This window comes from Chrysemys picta, chromosome 1 (assembly GCF_011386835.1).
Source record: "Chrysemys picta bellii isolate R12L10 chromosome 1, ASM1138683v2, whole genome shotgun sequence".
NCBI classification, from domain to species: domain Eukaryota; kingdom Metazoa; phylum Chordata; order Testudines; family Emydidae; genus Chrysemys; species Chrysemys picta.
In genome coordinates, this window is record NC_088791.1 from 112354023 (window position 1) to 112367283 (window position 13261).

General features: G+C 42.8%; 1 protein-coding gene across 35 annotated transcripts in view; it reads left to right on the forward strand.

Moving 5' to 3' along the window:
* Nucleotides 1-13261, forward strand: part of CACNA1C (calcium voltage-gated channel subunit alpha1 C) — a 723794-nt gene that overhangs the window by 268542 nt on the left and 441991 nt on the right. The gene's annotated exons all lie outside the window — the stretch shown is intronic.

Here is a 13261-nt window from a genome sequence, read left to right on the forward strand (position 1 = left end):
CCAATGGGGGCTGCAGGAAGCGGCATGGGCCGAGGGACATGCTGGCCGCCCTTCCTGCAGCCCCCATTGGCCTGGAGCGGCGAACCGTGGCCAGTGGGAGCCGTGATCGGCCGAACCTGTGGATGTGGCAAGTAAACAAACCGGCCTGGCCCGCCAGGGGTTTTCCCTGAACAAGCGGTGGCCCTAGTTTGAGAACCACTGCTCTAGGCTATGTCTACACTAGCACTTTTGTTGGTATAACTTATGTCACTCAAGGGTGTGAAAAACACCCCCCCGAGCGCCATAAATTACACTGACAGAAGCATCGGGCAGCGCTATGTCGGTGGGAGAGTGTTTCCTGCTGACATAGCTACTGCTGCTTGTTGGGAGTGGTTTAATTATGTCAATGGGAGAGTTCTCTCCCATCGGCATAGAGCGGCTACATGAGCGATCTTACAGTGGTGCAGCTGCATCGGTACAGCTGTGCTGCTGAAAGCGCTCTAGTGTAGACATGGCCTTAATCTGGCAACTCCCAGCGCTGGCAAAATAGGGTTTCCAACAGGAAATTGGATCTCTGAAGCTAACAACCTGCCACATTGTCTTCCAAAGGCATAGCTAAATGTTCTTATCTGGGAAATCACTGGGCTGCTTTCCTGTTTGTTCTTCCCACAGCTCTCTCGTGCTAGAACAGTACATTCACACAGGAAAGACACATATAGTGTTCATAAAATTGTTACATCTCTGTATTCCTAACATTACAGATGATTACCTAGCAGCTCCACTTCTGTCACACTGTAAGTCTGTATCATCTCCAAAAGCATGCAGCCTTGTAAAATTGTATGGCCATATTGTGCTCTATGGATCTACAAGCTGTGTGGGCTCTCTGCATGAGCCTCTTCTCTTGGCTGTAAGAGAGGTGGAGCATGTTTCCTATGGCATTAAACCACCATATCCCTTCTGCTGGATCCCAGCAAAAACCACTAATGATACTGGAGACCCACAAGTAGGGGTAGGACAGCAGGGGGCTGCTGGGAGATGGCTTGAAGCAGGGCCCAGGGTATGTGTGTCATTCCCTCTGGAATTCATGTTACAGGAAGTGCTGTTGGAGACTTAGTATGTGGTCCTGTTCCCTATGGGTAAAGCTATGTGAATAATTGATTTTTTATTTGCTGGTAATTCCGGAAAAAAAATGTGTTTAGGGCTAACCCAAAAATGATTTTTTTTCAAAATTTCTAATAAATTTTTTAAAAGCACATACCTTAATATCCACCAGGGTTTTCAGGGCAGTATTTCTCAATTTCAGCATTGAAGAGTGCTAGTGGGCGTTGTGAGTCTGTGCGCCAGGTCACAAAGACACTCACTGAAATTTGGCCTGCCTGCCCCTCCATCATGATGGAGGGGCATGTGGGCCAGATTTGAGTGAGTGGCGTTGCAACCCGATGCGTGAGTTGGAAGGCTTGCTGTGCCCCACTCCATGCCCTGGTTGAGAACTATTGTTCTAAACACATTCCAACTTAGGTAATTATATTCCTCTTTCCTAAATCCACCTTATATCAGTAGTTTCCATTGGACATGGTCTTCTTCTTCACTTGCTGTCCACTAATATTGCTACTCTGTACCCTATGTTCCACCCCAGATATGGATGTGTTTCAGTGATGGGTGGAATAATCCCTTTTTATCTCCTGCCTACCTCACAAAAGTGTTGTGAGGCTAATGTTCTTTGAATCTCAAGCACAATATAAATGCAAAGAGCTATTAAAAGACATGAGGAACCTCGCTAATGTGCACATTGCTAATTAGCACACAGAAAACATGTATTTCACTCTACCTCTTAGGAAAGATTTAATAGCAGAATGGTGCAGTGAGGTCTTGTATTATGAAGACTTCATTACTTTTAGAAATATGCTAAAGAACATTTACTATTACATTATGAAATATTATCATGAATAACTTAACACTAAACTACATTTGCCAAATGAACAAAGTACATTCATTGTATGATACTTTATCCTTGCTTGTGCCTGGGTGTTGTTCACTTACTTGATACTTCAGAAAATGTATTAATATGCAATGTGTCTTCTAATCAAGGCTCTGAGAGCTGGCTACTTAATGTGAATATTTAGAGATCTAGGGCCCAACTCTGATCACACAAAGTAGTTTCATAAAAGTCAATAGAGTTGCATAGTGTAAAATTGGTGTTGATGAGATAAGAAACTTCGGAATATGAAGACCTAATTGAATCAATATGAATGTTGAGGAATGTAAGTTTTGCATATGACCCCATATACTATTATTAGAGCAGCATCACAGCTGGAATTTCTGTTTTGTGGTAAATTCTGCGATTTTGTCATTTGTTTTTGTTCTCAACTGGAAGAATTTCAAAATTTCCTGCAAAACAATTTTGTCCTGAACATCTCATGTTAGGCCAATTGAAACATTTTGTTTTGATAAAATTGAAATGTTTTGTTTCTGTTTTGAGTTTGTAATTTATTATATTATAATATAAAATAAATTTTGAAATGAAGTCATTTTTAAACAAAGAATAGAAATGTTCTCTTCCTAAATGTTTCAATACTTTATAACAAAACTTGGTCAAAATGTACACTTTCCTGTGGAAATTTTCAATTGGAAAAAACATTCCATTAGAAAAATTTTGACCAGCTATAACTATTATTATTTAAAAATAATTTCTACTAAATCAGAGTTAATATTTCCATTGGTGTCAATAAATATATGTAGGAAAGGCTACAGTTTACAACTTCTAAGGATAGCCTATTCAAGCAAAGGCTTGGCTTTAAATACAAAATATAACTTTGGTATTAGGGAATGTGGTGAGCAAAATGGTCAAATTCATCTGAACAGTGGAATTTCAGATATAACACAGCAGCACAAAATTTAAAATGCAAAATAGGGATTAATTGGATTATATATAAAAGATGATGATATATAACCCTTTATTTGCTCTTATTTTCTGAAAATGTTAAAGAAAGTCTATAGTGAAAGAGAGACAAGGTGGGTGAGGTAATATATTTTATTGGACCAACTTCAGTCTGTGAAAGAGGCAAGCTTTCGAGCTTACATAGAGCCCTTCTTCAGGTCAGAAGTTGGTCCAATAAAAGATACTACCTCATCAATCTTGTCTCTCCAATATCCTGGGACAAACACACCTACAACAACATTGCAAACAACTATAGTGAAAGAAACTATAGTGACCATTTCAGCTGAAAGAAAGTGAGAAATAGTTTGCTCCTCAATGTGAAATATTTAGATGCAGTTTAGAAACCTAATATTTACAAAAAGAACAGGAGTACTTGTGGCACTGTAAGGTGCCACAAGTACTCCTGTTCTTTTTGCAGATACAGACTAACACGGCTGCTACTCTGAAACCTAATATTTACAAGACATCAAGACTGGTATTTGACTGGGAACACTTGTTTTACTTGTCCAAGTATTGAAGTAACTGGAGAAACTGCTAGAATCAACTATTAGAATATAGAGCTCCAAATTTTTTTGCTAATTTGTATACAAAAGAAGAGTATTTATGTGACGTTGAAGTGACTGTAAATAGGCAGCTTTATATAGGACCTTTCATTTAATCCGTCTTTTGAGTATCTATGATAATGTGAAAATTAGTCACGAGAACTGAGAAAGACGAGGTTTCAGTGTGATAGAAATTGGGATGAACTCCAGCATCCTAGTGGTTTCTCACGGTGGAAATATACCTAATGCAGTTGAGGGTTTCGAGAATCCTAGCAATATCCACATAATACTATGTCTAGCACTCTTTATGGACATGAAGTAGCAGTCATGGCCTGGTTACTTTGTATTCACAGTTTGTACCCAAATTTGCTTGTTGTTGGACTGTTTGCACTCACCTTTGTTTAAGTAAAATGCCTTAAAGAAGAGAACTTCTTCCTGAGATGTTTTCTCTGAAAACCCATTACTCTGAAGTAAGGATCTGGTTCTTTTGAGACAATATTTAAAAAAATAGAATTATACTTTGCACTTTTTAAAAAACCCCATCTTATTTATCCTTTCATACACATGAACAACAATAGATAAGAAATACAAAAAGAATACATATATAAATTCCCTCCCACTCTCTCCCTTCCTCTCCATTTAACATTATCTCCTTGGTAACGCATCCTCGGAATGTGTTAGTCACATTCAATTCAATATCTAGCTTTTTAATATATTTGAATCTTCTCTGTAAAGTCCAGCTCCACATACTAATTTACTTCTGCTTTCTCTGTCTCTTTAAATATGTTTTCCAATGGCCTACTTCTTGCTCAGTGATCCAAAACCACAAAGGATGAAATCCTGGCCCCACTGAAGTCTATGGCAAAACTCCCATTGACATCAATGGGGCCAGGATTTCACCGAAAAGCTCTTCTCCTTCTGCTCCCAATTCCAGTTATTTAATATCCAAATTGGATAAATGCTGCTTCAGTTTGATATCTGATGGAGATCTTTACACCTGAGTTTGACAAAAAACAAATGTGTGGTAAACATACCTAAAGCCCTTTCTAGGTTCAGGAATAACAATATTGTACAATCTTGAATGGAGGCTGGCATTTTTTTCTCCATTCAGTATTGCATTAAATAAATTTGTGAGAAAGTCTACTGATTTTGATTTAAATGTTTTATCATGTAGAATCAGTATAACCCATATGGGCCTGAGGTTTTCCCATTTTTAATATACTTTGCGGTTGATGATACTTAATCCTCTGTAATGGAATGACCAAGCACATGTATATGTAGCTCTTCCTCTGAGGTGTAGCTCAAGTCTTCTTTCTGGGATTGCTACCTGGAGTAGCTTCTCCTTTTTCACATGTGTTGAATCCCAGGTTCTTGCATGTGTTGAGTTCCTGGTGCTTCTACCCAGGGTGACATATCACTGTTCCCAAGACACCAGGCATGTTATCCCTTAGGAAAATGAACGATACTACCACTGCTGGCAAGGACTATATACCCAGTACACAAGAAACAATAAAGTACGGTATGTAGGCACCTTCTACTAGTGTGGCCCTCTAAACTTAATTGAAGCTGTTCCAGTCGGGAAGATTCTGAGTGCTGCACTCCTGCCTTGGAGACTACAACTCCCATGATGCCTTGGGGAAGAGACTTCCATTCCCAGGGGTGAGGAGAGCCTTATTTTGGATGCAGAGGCAGCATGCAGTGGTCTCCATTTTTGTGGGGAGCTGAGATCCTGGTCAGGTGTCAAGATATTGCTTTGTGGAGCTCTATACAAGCCAGGAACTCCTGTTAAGCTGCTGCTAGAAAGCCAGAAGCTGCTGCTGAGATAGGATTGGTAGGTGTCCGGTTTTTCACCGGAACACCCCATTGAAAAGGGATCCTGCTGGCTACAGTCAGCACCACTGACCGGGCCGTTAAAAGTCCGGTTGGCAGTGCAGCGAAGCAGGCAGGCTCCCTGCCTGGCTCCATGCAGCTTCCGGGAAGCGGCCGACATCTCCAGCTTATAGGTGGAGAGGCAGCCAGTGAGGCTTTGTGTGTTGCCCCCACCCGCAGGCGCTGCCCCTAGCGCTGGCTCCGCAGCTCCCATTGGTTGGTTATCGGAACCCCTTGGTCGCCCCTCCACCTAGGAGCTGGAGGGATATGTCGCTACTTCCCAGGAGCTGCCTGAGGTCAGCGCCGCCCAGATCCTGCACCCCAAACCTCCTCCCTCACCTGAACCCTCTGCCTCAGCCCTGAGCCCTCTCCCAGAGTCCAAACCCCTTGACCCCACACCCTAGCCCAGATCCCCTTCCTGCACCCCAAACCCCTCATCCCCCGCCCCACCCCAGAGCCCGACCCCAGCCAGAGCTTTCACCCCTTCCCGCACCTCAACCCCCTGCCCCAGTCCAGTGAAAATGAGCGAGTGAGTCAGGGTGGGGGAGAGTGAGTGACAGAGGGATGGGGGGGATGGAGTGAACAGGGGGTGGGGCCTTGGAGAAGGGGCTGGGTAAGGGGCAGGGCACGGGTGTTCAGTTTTCTGTGATTAGAAAGTTGGCAACTCTATGCTGATAAACTGCTGGGGCTTTGACCAAGCAGGGACCCCAGGAGGCTATTGCTTGGCTTCATTGGAACTAAGGCACAGACTGTTGCTGTGAACAAAAGTGACTGAAGTTGGCATGGAGTGAAGGTGGTGTGAGTAAACACAACATTTTTTGTTTGGGAAAGTGCTTGCAGGGGAAGGGGGATAGCGAAGAGACTTGAAGGGGTTTCCTTGAGTCTGAGAAGAGATGAAGTAGTCTTATTGTCTAACCAGGATTCAGGGTTATCAACCTATAGTTATAACAACTCCCATCTTCAGAGGGATTGTGCAGTTTGGAATTATTCCAAGTTAGAATTGTTCTGCTCCTTGTTGCCTTGCCTGGTCTACTATACTGGACCAATAGAGTGCTGTCCCCAGCTTCAAGATCTTCAAGTGCACCCACACAAGCAAGAGTCTACAACTCTGAAACTAAGAGTAGTGTACACCCAGAGTGGGGTAATTGGTGCCAGTGTAAATATAAGTTGGTTAAATTTCATTTATTACTGTAAACTGCATGTATTAATTGATTTACTGAAGTGGTCCTTACTGATTGAAAGTGGTTGTGACATTTTAATTAAATTCAGTCTGTTATGATGTCTTTCTGAGTGGTTAAGTAAGGTTGTGTTAACTCTAATCTAAGACTATATTGTCTGTGTATTGTTCATAATTGGTATTTTTGGGTTAGACTAATTGCATAGATTAGCTAAGATTTATTCCTGTAGGCTCCCAAGGCACCCCAGTGTGTGTGTACAGGGGTTATCCAGGTGGAGGCACCACCTAAGATTAACTTCATTTATAAATAGGGCCCTACCAAATTCACGGCCATGAAAAACACGTCACAGACCCATGAAATCTGGTCTCCCTCTGTGAAATCTGGTCTTTTGTGTGCTTTTACCCTATACTATACAGATTTCACAGAGGAGACCAGCGTTTCTCAAATTGAGGGTCCTGACCCAAAAGGGAGTTGCGGGGGGGGGGGGGGGTCACAAGGTTATTTTAAGGTGGGGGAGTCACTGTGTTGCCACCTTTACTTCTGCACTGCCTTCAGATCTGGGCAGCTGGAGCGTGGTGGCTGTTAGCCGAGCACCCAGCTCTGAGGGCAGTGCCCCTCTGGTAGCAGTGCAGAAGTAAGGGTGGCAATACCATCCCATGGCACCCTTACTTCTGAACTGCTGCTGGCGGCGGCTCTACCTTCTGAGCTGGGCTCCCGGCCAGCAGCCGCTGCTCTCCAGCTTCCCAGCTCTGAAGGCAGCGCTGCCTCCAGCAGCAGCGCAGAAATAAGGGTAGCAGTACCGCAACTCCCCTACAATAACCTTGAAATCCCCCCACAACTCCTTTATGGGTCAGGACCCCTACAATTACAATACCATGACATTTCAGATTTAAATAGCTGAAATCATGATTTTAAAAATCCTATGATCATGAAATTGACCAAAATGGACCATGTATTTGGTAGGGCCCTACATAAAAGGACTGGAGCAGAGGGGTTGATAGAGGATCCCCACCTATCCAACACCACTAGGATACTCAGGATTTCCTTTACTGTCGCTAATATCAGGCAGCTGGACACACAGGTGAGAATTGCCTGTTCCTGAGTAACTTGGGAAGGAAAGGGGGAGAGTTACTAGTGCATCAACACAAACCTCAGCAAAGAAATGACTCATCCCAAAATAACAGTATAACAAAGGGGAACTTTATATGGAGCAGGAAAAGAGGGTCTGGGGAAGGAAAGGGTTAGGGTTAACTGATGAAGACTGAAACATCAACAAATTTCTCACTTCCCCACAGTCACAACTCTTCCCAGCTCCCTCCTTGGCAGTTTCTCAGGTGGATGGCACACTGAGGATGAATCCAGATACAAGTGCTGCAGCACTGTGAATAGAGTTGACCGGGATGTCCTGATTTTATAGGAACAATATCCAGGCCTTTGTCTTATATAGGCACCTATTACCTCCCACCCCATTCCTGATTTTTCAAACTTGCTTTCTGTGAATGTTGTCCAACTTAATAAGTGTCCCCTTACTGTGTCTTTGCCCATTGGTGGGGCAGGGTCCTCCACTGGCTCCCTGTCTGGAGTCCTTTAAAGGTCCCAGATGGCTCTTTTAGTTGCCTGTGCCAGGTCAGATCTTTGCCTCTCTGGACACTGGTCTCCACAGGGTGGAACTTCCTGATTCATGTACTAGATCCCATAGTAGTTCAAAGACTCCCTTTGTGGGAAGGGGAGTTAGTCAGAGATCTCCTGATGTTCTGCTTCTCACTCAGCTCCCTCCCAAGCACAAAGCTCAGAACTGAAACTAAACCTAGCCTCTTTGTCTCTGAGTCAGGCTATCCCCTCCCACTGAGGGGCTGGGCAGCCCTGGTTCATCCATGACCCAGCAAAGTTCTTGTCTATATCACCTACTGCGGAAGCCTCCCTTTTGGCCTCAGCAGAAGTTTCTAGTACAGTGGTTCCCAAACTTGTTCCACCGCTTGTGCAGGGAAAGCCCCTGGCGGACCGGGCCAGTTTGTTTACCTGCCGCATCCGCAGGTTCGGCGCGGTTTGCTGCTCCAGGCCAATGGGAGCTGCTGGAAGCGGCGGCCAGTACATCCCTTGGCCCGCACCGCTTCCTGCAGCCCCCATTCCTTTGAATTCCTAAATGGAAGTTGATATACTTTATTTGAATTCCTTTTAATTGTCTGGCTGAAATATAGTTCCCTTCAATTCCATTTTCATAATGTAATTGTTTTGTATACTTGAGGTCTCTTTCTGTTTTAATCATTAATAACTGGCAGCCCCAGTAAATAACTAGAATTTTATTCAAATCAGGTTTTTTACAATGGGATCCTAGTTTTTTAATCTTCTGTTCTTCTTGTCATCTCTCTTTCTCCCCCACTCCTCAATTAGGAGGCTCGGTCAATAGAGTGATCTTTCATCACTGCTTTATTTGCCATCCTTGGCAAGAGTTATTAGATGTGTGCAATTTAGTTTCATACAACCTCACTGTGAGATAGGTCAGCATTAATATTATCTCTGTCTTAAAGATGGTGAAATTGAGGTACAAAGAGGTTAAGGTTAAGAAGTTGACATGCTCAAGGTTACATAGGAAATCTGTAGTGGAGTCAGGCATAAAATACAGATCTCCTCATGCTTTAATCCCAAAACAATCCGTTAAACAGAAAAACAATGGCAGATGCTGTGATGCCAATCTGATGGAGAACCTCCGTGTGAGAGTTGGAGGAATTGGTGAGTACAGAACCCAAATAGCAAAAGATTTGACAGTTTCGTTATTCAAAGAGATTGGAATTGTGGGTGGACTTGGTCCTAGATTTCACAGTTTTGTTTTTGACCATGAAACATGGAGGCCAATCTTAGCTGACTCCTCCTCCATATGCTGGAGTGCCTTGCGAAACCTGTCTGTACTAGAAGAACAATGTCATCAGTGTAGTCAGGGTCTGAGAGCAAGAATCATTGTCGCTTGCATGTTCTATATAAACAAACAGGGAGGAGCTCCCTCTGCACTGAGGCATTAAGACTGTGGAACTAGTGCATCAATCACAACATCACCATATCGGCCTTCTGTCTCCCAGACCATCAAAACACCACACCAGACATGTTAAGCAGAAAGTTCTCCCACAATTACGAATGGGAAATAAATACCTCGGTGATACAGGATATATTCCGACAATGGGGTTTCCCACCCATAGATCTATTTGCCACAAGTCAGAACAGCAAATGTCCATTTTTGCTCCAGGGCCAAGATCCATGGGCAATTGGATGCACCTCTCCTTTACGCTTTCCCTCCTACCCCATTGTTGTTCAGGGTCATACATACGATCAAGGATGACCAATCCAGAGTCATTTTGATAGCCCCCACATGGCCCAGACAAATTTGGTTCCCATATCTGCAGCAGATATTGGCATGTTCACCACACCGTCTCCCACTTCTTCCACATCTCCTGTTACAAGATGCAGGCCAGGTCTTGCACCCAAACCTGGAGATACTCCACCTTAGGGCATGGCTCCTCCATGGTTCCAAGATGAGATGACCTGCTCAAAAGAGGTGAAGGATATCTTGATAAACAATAGGCGGTTGACAACACTCTCTACTTATCTTCAGAAATGGAAGAGATTCCACACCTAGTGCCAGAACAAACAAATCAGAGCTATCACCTCTGCTCTACCATTAGTCCTGGACTATATCCTTGGACTAAAAAAACTGGGTCTTTCACTAAGCTCAGTTAGAGTACATGCGGCAGCTATCACAACCTTCCACCATAAAGTAGATGGCTCTTCTGTCTTCACCCATCCAATTACAAAATGATTCTTACAAGGTGTCCAGAACCACTATCCTGAACTCAGAGTCCCAATGCCTCCATGGGATCTTAACCTAGTACTTTGTTCTCTTACCAGACCTCCGTTTGAACTCTTGGCTACATGTTCACTGTTACATCTATCAATGAATGTGGCCTTCCTTGTCACCATCACATCTGCAAGATGTGTAGGAGAACTTGAGGCCCTCCTGGCATACCCACTATATACAATCGTCCTCTGCGGTAGAGAAGGAACTGATGGGCGGTTGGTCACACAGCACTAGTTAACTGCTACTGACAGTACGAGAGGGGGAAAGCGCATATGCAGCCCAACAGGGCACTGCTGTCAAAATTCTCTGTCCAGGGGCACAGAATCACCCAGAGGGGGGACACCTCTTGAAGAACCTCCGTTACTACACAAGATAAGTGACCTCTTTCTTAAACTGTTTTTGAAAAATGCTTTCAAACACAGTTACTAAGTCTGCTATACGTAGGCTGTAAGACCTTTCCTTTGCCACCAGTTAAAGTGACACACTGTCAGCCTAGCTCCTAGGCCTAGCTCCTAGCCTAGTATTATGTATGAGCCTAGCTCCCAATGGGATTTGATCTTGCACTGTGTACAATAACATGGTAGCTAAACTAATAATTCTTAGTACTTACATGCAGATCTTCAAATGCTTTACACAGCTGGGTAAACTAGCAATACTCCCATTTTACAAACGGGGAAAGTGAAGAACTATAAGATGAAATGACCTTGCTAGAGTCATATAGCACATCAGTGTCTGGGAACACAACCAAAATTGCCTGATTCCAAGTCTAAGAGGATCTGTTTTTTTCTAAAAGTGTCCTAATGGTCATAATAATTGTTTTCTCACTGTTGCTTATAATTACCCCCTTGAAAGCTCAAAACCAAGTTACAAAATGTTTTTTTACTGTGCACCTACATAGAGGTTTGTTTTTGTAGGGTTACTTATGGCAACCTGTTGAAATATGTTTGTTATATAACTTAGTATGTGTATATACATGTATACTATAACATGTATATGTGTTGGGGGGACATCCCCACCTTCTCATTCCTCCCCGCATGCAAGCACACACACACATGCATGCACACACGCATACACACATGAATAATTACTTGGAATTTGCAGATAGAAGAATGTGATGTCTGCTGACCTTGACAAATATTCTTTTTTATAGCAGAAAAAGGAAACAAATGGAGCAAGTGATAAAATTAGTTCATTTAGAGGAAAGGTTGTGCTTAAAACCCAGGCCTGGGAATCAGGAGGTCAGGGTTCTTTCTATGCCAGGCACTTCCTTTGTGTCTCTGGACTAGTCACTTAGATCACAATTTTCAAAAGTGGCCAGTTATTTTGGATATCTCCATTGCTGTGTGCTCAGCTTGAGACACTTATATGTACCACAAGTTGGGCACTCAATATGTATGACCATTTGGGACAATTTTGACTTTAGCTTACTTGTTAAATTACAGAATGGTCTTCATGTACTTTATGAAGATTAATATATCAATATTTGTAAAGTGCGTTGGGGTCCTTGAATGTAGGGTGCTTTAGAAGTGCAAAGAGGTAGTGGTAAATATGTAGATACATTTCTGTCATATACAGGCATTCTCTAACAATCCTTAGGGTTATCTGACCATGGTGTATCAGTTGTACTGACCTGCACAAGTGGCCGAAGACAGCTTCCATCATTTAATAAGGAGATAATCCTGTGGAGATAACACTGGACTATATTAGAAAGAGAAAAGTTTGGCATGAATAAACTTGTAACAGAGCTGGTATGTCTCTTATACTAAAAATAGATTATAGTTCCCTGATCTGGAAGAGAGAGAGAGAGAGTGAGTGAGTGAGTGAGTGTGTGTGTGTGTGTTAGAGGCAGCAATTAGCTTTGGTATCTAAAGGCTTGTCTACAAAAACAATTAGTTCGTGGCAAGCTGCGGTGTGAATCTCTCCCGCACTAACCTGCTGTGGACTATCTGTCCATGTGGACCCTGCTGACCTGCATTAACTGTTGGGTAATGCTCTTTAATTTAGTCCTCTTTGAAACAGACATCTAAGATATCTCAGAGTACAAATGGATTAGGAGAGCAAAACACTCCAGTCTTTTGGATAGAGAAATAGAAGCTGTGTTCCTTCACCATTTGCTGCACTTCAATCTATTCAGTGGCAATAGCATTGATGCTTTTCTGTAAGTGAGGCATCCTAATAAGTTACATTTGTGAGGCACCCTGAAAACAGTGACAGCTATTTGGAGAAGAGGTGAAGAAATCACTCAGGAACACTTATACCTAGAGGTTGGGAGTGCCCTCCATGTTGGATGCCGGACAGCTGAATTGTTTGGCATATATGCAGACAAAGGGATAACCTTTGAAAGGAGAAGACTTTTCCATGGATTAAAGGGAAATGGAGCCATTTAACATGCTACTGTGAATACACCTCAGGAGTTGGCCCACAATGGCATGTTAAATGGTCATCTTTTAAATTCATTTCTTCATTTTTTACTCCAGCAAAATTCCCATTGCACTCCAGGGAGTTTCTCCTGAATAAGCACATAATAAGGATTTCAGGATTTGGCTCAGAGTTAATAAAGGCATTTGACAAAATTTTCAATTTTTCAATTTGCCACTCATTTTGGGTGATTCAATTTTGAGTGCCCAATTTAGGACACCTAAGAAGTACCCAACATTTTGAAAATAGTAGCCACTGTATCTTTCCTTGTTCACTGTAGTGGACTTTTCATTTGCTTATGTGTTGAGCCATATTCACCAGACAGGCTCACCTGTTAGTTTTTTATACTGTGATACATGCATTGTTAATGGCCAGTTTTTGGTGATGTAGTGGGAAAATATCCTTTCTTTCTTTCTTTTTTACAGTGCCGCTTTTTTGTGTGAGTGACCATCTTCCATCACAGTTGATATGCTGAGCTACATACATGGGG